Source organism: Paramormyrops kingsleyae, chromosome 10 (assembly GCF_048594095.1).
Source record: "Paramormyrops kingsleyae isolate MSU_618 chromosome 10, PKINGS_0.4, whole genome shotgun sequence".
NCBI lineage: Eukaryota > Metazoa > Chordata > Actinopteri > Osteoglossiformes > Mormyridae > Paramormyrops > Paramormyrops kingsleyae.
Window position 1 is genome coordinate 32,933,784 of NC_132806.1, and position 8,483 is coordinate 32,942,266.

Below are 8,483 nucleotides of genomic sequence, written 5' to 3' on the forward strand. Positions count from 1 at the left end.
TACCCTGTGCTGGGCTGGTACCCCGTCCCAGGTGCCCCCTGTCCCAGGCGTAATTGTAAGATGTATGAAAAATTAATTCAGCCAAAAACATTATTTAATTACAAACATCACAGAACTTGTATTTTGGGCGTAAGCAGTGTTCTGATGGTGCCACATTTGAGTTACCAGCTGTTTTCTTTCTCCCATAATATTCATAATAAAGCTGAGGACTGAGACACAAAGCAGTGCCTGTATGGCCGGGCGACACGCTCTATCTCATCATGTCTATTTATCGATAATGTGGGGGTGTTGAGCTCCCAAACTGGAACACTAACACAATCCTCGCCGGTCCCTCTTCACTTTTTATTTGTCAGATGCATTTATCCAAAGCAAAGTACAGTTTAGAAAAGCACTCGGTCCCAGGGGCAATTTGAGTCAAGCTCATTACTGTCAAAGAGCCCAACAGTGGAACTGAACCAGCAACCATCTGGTTACAGACACGGTGCCGTGACCTACGGAACCACACACTGTCCCCTACTACTACAAGAGGAATTATTACAAGGATGGACCACATCTCTCAGGTGTTACAACCTGTCAGTGAGTCTGTAAAAATTACACCGAGTTTATCTGAACAGCCATAGATGATACAGTATTGATCTGGCCCTCAGCATCCTGCTCTCAAGAGCAGCCTGATTCATGTCTCTTTGTATTCATTTCTATATCATGTTTTGCTCACCCACACTTCTAATGTAGCTTTTGACAGGTGAGAGACGTTTTTAATAAAGAACAGTGTTTCCTGTCTTTTCTATGGATTTGCATGGGTTCTATTCAGGTGGATCCAGCAACAATATGTATAATTCTTGTGCTTTCAGTGCTGGTGCTTTTCAAATCCAAAATTAATTCACTAACAATTTTTTCAAGGAAGAAATAAGCCTAGATCTTACACATTAAAGGTAACTGGAAATTTCTTGGCATAAAACATGTGACTTCTGCACATGTTTCAAGTGATACTTTGCCAGTGTAGACAGTATAAAAATAGGCTGCTATACTGACAAATATGGTCAAAGATCACATGATTGAGCGCCATACTTTCAAGAAGGAGATTCAGCAGGACTGGTTTCTGCAGGAAGACAGAATTAAACAGGGTCTAGTCCACATAACCATGGAAACACAGCAGAACATAGCAGGACATCTGCTACAGTTTTTTATGGTAACATTAATTTATGTTCTAGCTTATCTTCCTCCAGCTGTTTGCATTCCGTCACTCGTATTTTTAAAGTTCAAAATACTGAAATCTTACTACCTCCTACTATCCGATTCACACATCTTAATACAGGCCCTGAAACTTCTTAAAAGATGTTTTTCACATTAACGGGAATCAGTTGTCCAGGCAGCTATTTCTAAAAGCATTATTTCTTGTGCATTTTGTAGACTTCTGATAGGCCAAACTCCCAGCATGACAGCTAACGCCAGGGGGAAGCTAACTCCAGTGCACTGGAGGACTTTACTTGGCCCCAATCCCGCCAGTTTCACTGGACATTTCCAGAGCTCACCAGCTGGCCACAGAGCAGTGCAGCACCAAAGATCTCACCGCAACATCCCGTAACAAACACTCCTACAGCACGCAGTAATCACTCAGAAGGGGGCATCCTTCAGTGGTACTAAATAACGCCTTGGGGAGACGACATAAAATAGAGCTTAAACGGCCCACAGGTTGTAGAGTTTTCGCAGTCATTAATTTGAGATGCAGACTGGTTTCTGAACAGTGTAATATAACACACAACGTGACTTGCATGTGTGATTATGATGTTTAATCCAGAACCGGGCCCATAGATGCCTCTTATTTGTTAAGATCACATTACTCACCTCGCAGCATAAGCATCTGGCGATCTGTCAGGATTTACATACGCACGCTGGGCTTTGTGAACGTACATATTATTAACTGAAGAGAATAAACATTTGTAACTCAGTGTCTTCTTCATGAGTAGAAATTAATTCGGCATTCAGGCTAATTAAAAATCATTTTTTGTCTTTTTTTGGGAAAGAGACGGGGAACTTAAGCATATAGCTATGTTTAACAGGTAGCTGGTATCCGGGTGGTTCCATAATAAATACCACACAGGTTTGTTGTATGAACATTAATTCAACATTTTCTGAAGGTGGGCTGGGTCAAAGCAGAGTTTGACGTGGGCATGGCGATGACGCTTGTCATTTGTACTCCGTTCCTTAGGAAAGTCAGTGAAAGGGTATCAGCACATCTACAGGTACCATTTTATGCTGTGTTCATTCCCCAATCGTAAGTAATAATCATAAGAACAGCAGGGGATTACAGAGGCCCAGTCCGCTTGTGTTTTGGCACCCACGTGACACAGTTTTGTTAATGGATCGCTTGTTTCTGCCTGTTTGCTGGGAACGGCCACTTCTTGGTTTTTTTTTATCTTGTAAGTAACTTGCAAGGGCAGTGGTGGCTTAATGGTCAGGGAAGCGCACTCATAATCGGAAGATTGCAGGTTCGAATCCCCGACCAGCAATACACTACTGAAGTACCCTGAGCAAGGTACCGTCCCCAAGCACTGCTCCCCGGGCGCTGAATTAGCTGCCCCCTGCTATGTCACGAAAGTCACATATGGGTCAAATGCAGAGGACACATTTCGTTGTTGTGCACTGTGTGCTGTGGTGTGTCAATAATCAAAAATAAAATAAATAAACGAATAAAAAATAAAAACTCTGTCAGTATGTGGGGAAAAAAACATGGCAGCTCATTTTTCCAGTGAAATAATCCATTGCTTATATACCAGTGTTTATGTATTGCTGTAATTAAACAAAAAGTTCTGATCCATAATATTCAAAACATGTTATGATCCATATTATTTATTTCATTAAACACTTAAAACAGACAATTCACTGTCAGAAAGAAAGTACTGATCTGTCACGAAGGCTGTATCCTCAAAGATCTGCTAATTGTATCCTAGTTGTAGCTAAATGTACTTTTTAGGGTATAGAAACGGACTCTGACAAACATTTTGTATACCATTGTGGGGTACATCAGTGTTGCAACGAAACTGAACCAGGGCTATACATTGTAATTCATCATTTAACATAAAGAGGTAAACTCAAATAACTGTATTTAAGCTGATATCACAGGGGATGAGGCAGGGGGACACCTGAGATGGGGAACCAGCCCAGCACAGGGCACATGCACACACACACACACACACATGCACAGACACACACACACACACACACACACACTGAAAGGCACACAGGTGGATTCTAATCATTTTTGCATAGCTAAGACTATGCAAGCTGGCTGTGACTGAGCTAATCTAACTGTGTCATAGCCAGGATCTTGTTAATTATCATTGGTTCTTTTTGTTTTACCGTATGATAAAGTCTGAATTACGATGGTGTCTGTACTGGTGGTCTGTACTGGTGGTCTGTACTGGTGGTCTGTACTGGTGGTCTGTACTGGTGTGCAGTTGACTGTACAATCAGGTGCTTGACTGGACTGAAGGGTGAAGAGCAGAAGTGGAAGTGTGGAGGGTTTAGCTAACAGCATGTATCTCATTCAGGAAGCTCTCGGGTGCAGTAGAGCAGCGGCCCGACGTTAATGGCCGTCCTGAATGAAAGCCGATATTTTTAAAAATTTGATTTAAAAGAAAGAGAGCTGGGCAAGACTTTACTGTAAGAAATGAAGTGCTGCATTATTCCTTTTACATTCTCATTTTAGACCCTGTGGCAATACTGTGGTTCATAGTGAAAAATCCACAAGGTGGAAAATGTATAAGTTTACATTAAGATGAAAAAAGCCCAACTGATAGGAGCTGAGACTAAATGAAATGCACCCCAGGCTGCAATCACAGCTTCTCCAGAAAGCATCTTAAGTAGAAATGTAACAACATTCTTCCTTTTTTTTGTGCAAATAAATCTTCTGCAACCCCCCGAAACAATCCTATGAAACATCTCTAATGTGATTTGTGGGTAAGGCAACGTAACCATGTATCTGCACAACATTGATTTGTGTTTTTCAGGTTAGCTGGGTTAATTATCTGAAGGTGCCGTTATCTACGGCAGGTCCAGCACTGCCCCCCCCCCCCCCGCATCTCCACAGGTGCCTGTGTTTTTCCATTTGGTGCCGAGTAGTTAGGGGGCAAAGCCGCCGCACCAGGTTCGAAATGTAGTTTCTGATTAAGAACAGCTGGGCTCATTAATTTGTGACCTTCGATTTAAGGTTTAATTGCCAAACAGGTGTTCGAAAGGTGCTTCAGAGCATCTGTGGGTCACGTGGTCAGAGGGCATGAGCCCTGAGGAGGTTGTATGAACCATACATGTACTGCGGCTGTTATGCTGTCACGTGCCTATAAAGCAGGGTGTCTCAACCTGCGCCCTGGGGCCAGCAGACTATCCCTACCGAGCTGGAAGGGAGCAAAATCCTGGACTGCTGGGAGTCCCAAGGAGAAACGCTGCTATAGGGCTTTGATAAAGTGTGTTGGGTTATGAGAGCACAGCCTTAAGCCAGCAAATGAGCCGTCCCTTTGTGCTAAAACAGATGCGTAATGATCCTTTAAGGAAAAAGCAGCCTGAGACTCTGGCTCTCTGTGCTCTAACGTGTCCATCCTTCCCCTGTGATGCATGAATGTGTGAAAATGTGCATCAGCTATCCTTCAGCTCTCTGTGGTCCAGGCTAATGAGGGTGATGCACAGTGCATCGTAATTCACTTACTGTTTGTCACTTATTCTCCCTGCATCCCTGGTCCTGTCCAGGATAAGCAGCTGGAAGATGTATGGATGGATTACGCTCCCTGCAGAAGGCGATTCTTTCCCAGGATAGGTGTGAAGTAAAGCTGATGACTCTGTTAATTTCACATAAAAAGGCTTTGACTTACTGAAGACCCTTAGTCAGGTACTGCACACAATTTCTGAGGCCATTTTGTGGACTAAGCAATCTCATCAAATCTGTTCCACCCTAAAAGCTAAAATATCCCACAACCACCTTTGGAGTCACATTAGAGTCCATTCAATATCCAAACTAGTCCCAGTCTCTGATGTCCTAATTGTGCTGATCAAAATCCATGCGCTGCTGGACAGGGTGATTTTTCCAGTAAATATCACTACCGATCTTCACATCAGACTGAAAGAATCATGAAATGAAAAATCATGATAACAGAAAAACGTTTCACATTCATTTCCACTCTTTAGCTGTATTTCTGTTAGTAAATATGTCATAATGCAAAGTACAGTCAGTCCTGTTACAACACGTGGTATCACACTGCAAATCTGTTGCAATGCGACTGATTTATATCAGTACCCAAGTCCAATACAACACAGAATCATATTTGCAGAATATTCAGTCAGAGAGAAAAGCACTATGTGAACTACAACGCAATATGGTCTTAGTGAGAAACACCACTTGCACGCAAAAACAGCCAGCTATCCAAGTGAACGTCTGATTTGTCGATGAATCGTTCTTATAAACCAGTTATATTCACATGAACTAGTTTTCAGATCTAAAACAATCAAACTTGTGGTTCATGTACGCATTGCATGGATCAAAATTTTGGATTGCAATCCTGTGTGTCTGTACTGTGCTCACGCCCAGCTGCACGGTGCCCCTCCGCATACCGTAATCCTGTGTGTCTGTACTGTGCTCACGCCCATTGGCATGTTGCCCCTCCGCATACCGTAATCCTGTGTGTCTGTACTGTGCTCACGCCCATTGGCATGTTGCCCCTCCGCATACCGTAATCCTGTGTGTCTGTACTGTGCTCACGCCCGGCCGCACGGTGCCCCTCCGCATACCGTAATCCGGTGTGTCTGTACTGTGCTCACGCCCATTGGCATGTTGCCCCTCCGCATACCGTAATCCTGTGTGTCTGTACTGTGCTCACGCCCGGCCGCACGGTGCCCCTCCGCATACCGTAATCCTGTGTGTCTGTACTGTGCTCACGCCCATTGGCATGTTGCCCCTCCGCATACCGTAATCCTGTGTGTCTGTACTGTGCTCACGCCCATTGGCATGTTGCCCCTCCGCATACCGTAATCCTGTGTGTCTGCACTGTGCTCACGCCCGGCCGCACGGTGCCCCTCCGCATACCGTAATCCGGTGTGTCTGTACTGTGCTCACGCCCATTGGCATGTTGCCCCTCCGCATACCGTAATCCTGTGTGTCTGTACTGTGCTCACGCCCGGCCGCACGGTGCCCCTCCGCATACCGTAATCCGGTGTGTCTGTGCTGTGCTCACGCCTGGCCGCACGGTGCCCCTCTGCATACCGTAATCCTGTGTGTCTGTACTGTGCTTACGCCCGGCCGCACGGTGCCCCTCCGCATACCGTAATCCTGTGTGTCTGTGCTGTGCTCACGCCCTGCCGCACGGTGCCCCTCTGCATACCGTAATCCTGTGTGTCTGTACTGTGCTCACGCCCGTTGGCATGTTGCCCCTCCGCATACCGTAATCCTGTGTGTCTGTGCTGTGCTCACGCCCGGCCGTGCGGCGCCCCTCCGCATACCGTAATCCTGTGTGTCTGTACTGTGCTCACGCCCGGCCGCGCGGCGCCCCTCCGCATACCGTAATCCTGTGTGTCTGTACTGTGCTCACGCCCATTGGCATGTTGCCCCTCCGCATACCGTAATCCTGTGTGTCTGTACTGTGCTCACGTCCGGCCGCACAGCGCCCCTCCGCATACCGTAATCCTGTGTGTCTGTACTGTGTTCACGCTTATAACTTGGTTCCCCTCACTATAGGCCACGGTGTGTAAAATGCCTTCCATTATACCCCACGGCGTATGAAATGAAATGGTTCCTTCCATTATACCCCACGGCGTATGAAATGGTTCCTACCACTCTACCCCACAGCGTATGAAATGGTTCCTACCACTATACCCCACAGCTTATAACATAGTTGCCACCACTGTACGCCATGGTTTTAATCTGTTGATCCTAGACTTGGACTTGCTGACATCTGCCAGGGCCTCTGTGGAGTGCCGAAGGTGAACACCGAAGGTAGATCAACATAATGTCCCTCTGCAGTCTTTCTGCAGTACGAGTTTAGCTCAGTCAGACAGCTTGCTTTGCTGCTCCCACTACCAGTGAAGTAGCATTTCTGTGACCAAAGTACATTTTCTTTCTCTTTGATCAGACAAACGAGAAACCACACCAAAGCCCTTGTTAGGATGTTTCCTAGAGAATACCTGCACTCACTGTTTTTCTACTGAAATTGTACAGAGGCCGGGGAGGGATATGCAAGGGTCTTTGAAAGTCACACTGCACACTACAAACGCCAAAAACAGGCTTGCTGACTGATGACACCCAGATTTTCAAATAAATGCTCAGAAACGTGTTTGAACTCCTTGGGGCCCTGCCTCTCTGTTATTTTAAGTGCTTCTCAAATAATGACAAACATTTCAAATGCTGTTTGCTTCATTTTCCAAGTGTAAATTCGGAGAACATCCGTCTTCTAAATGACAGATCAAAAATGTTTTGATGCTCAGCTTTGGCTTATCTTTATTGCATGAAACGAGATCTTTGGTTATAAAGACCTTCTGTCCTTCTGTGCCGTTGATTCCACTGAACCTACCATCACACCTTTGATACGTTCTGGACTCAAGGTAACAGTACCGGGATTCACTTAGGTTATTTTTTAATCAGCTGTCCCACGTGTTCACTGCATCTGCAGAGCCGACTTATGGACAGGCACTGAGGGGTCCTCACAAACGTCACACCGTAAGATTTCATAGGTAACGTTCTTATTTTGTTCCTTTTTTTATTATGACTTATTATTAGTAATGTTAATTCACTTTTTGAACATGAAACAGATTTGTCATTTCAGTGTTAATGGTGTCACCTTCGTCACTCTCAAGGTAAATATATAAAGGAGGCCGATTAGTCAGCATTTAAGCTTCTGAGTAATCTTTTCCACATCCCCTGTGACCTTCAAAGCCCATATAAAAGACCATTACTACACCCCATATATGTGATCTTTACTACACCCTGTATACACAATCTTAACTACACAAAATATATGTGATTATTGCTATACTCCAAATATGAGATCATTATTACACGCTACGCATGTCATCTTGTCATCTGCACTTCACCCGATGTATGTATGTGATCTTTATTACACATCACATATGTGATCTTAACTACTCCCCATATATGATACACATCATATGCATGATCTTCAAGATACCTCATATACGTTGCCTTTACTACACCCCGTATATGTGATCTTTACTACACCCTGTATACACAATCTTAACTACACAAAATATATGGGATTATTGCTATACTCCAAATATGAGATCATTATTACACGCTACGCATGTCATCTTGTCATCTGCACTTCACCCGATGTATGTATGTGATCTTTATTACACATCACATATGTGATCTTAACTACTCCCCATATATGATACACATCATATGCATGATCTTCAAGATACCCCATATACGTTGACTTTACTACACCCCGTATATGTGATCTTTACTACACCCTGTATACACA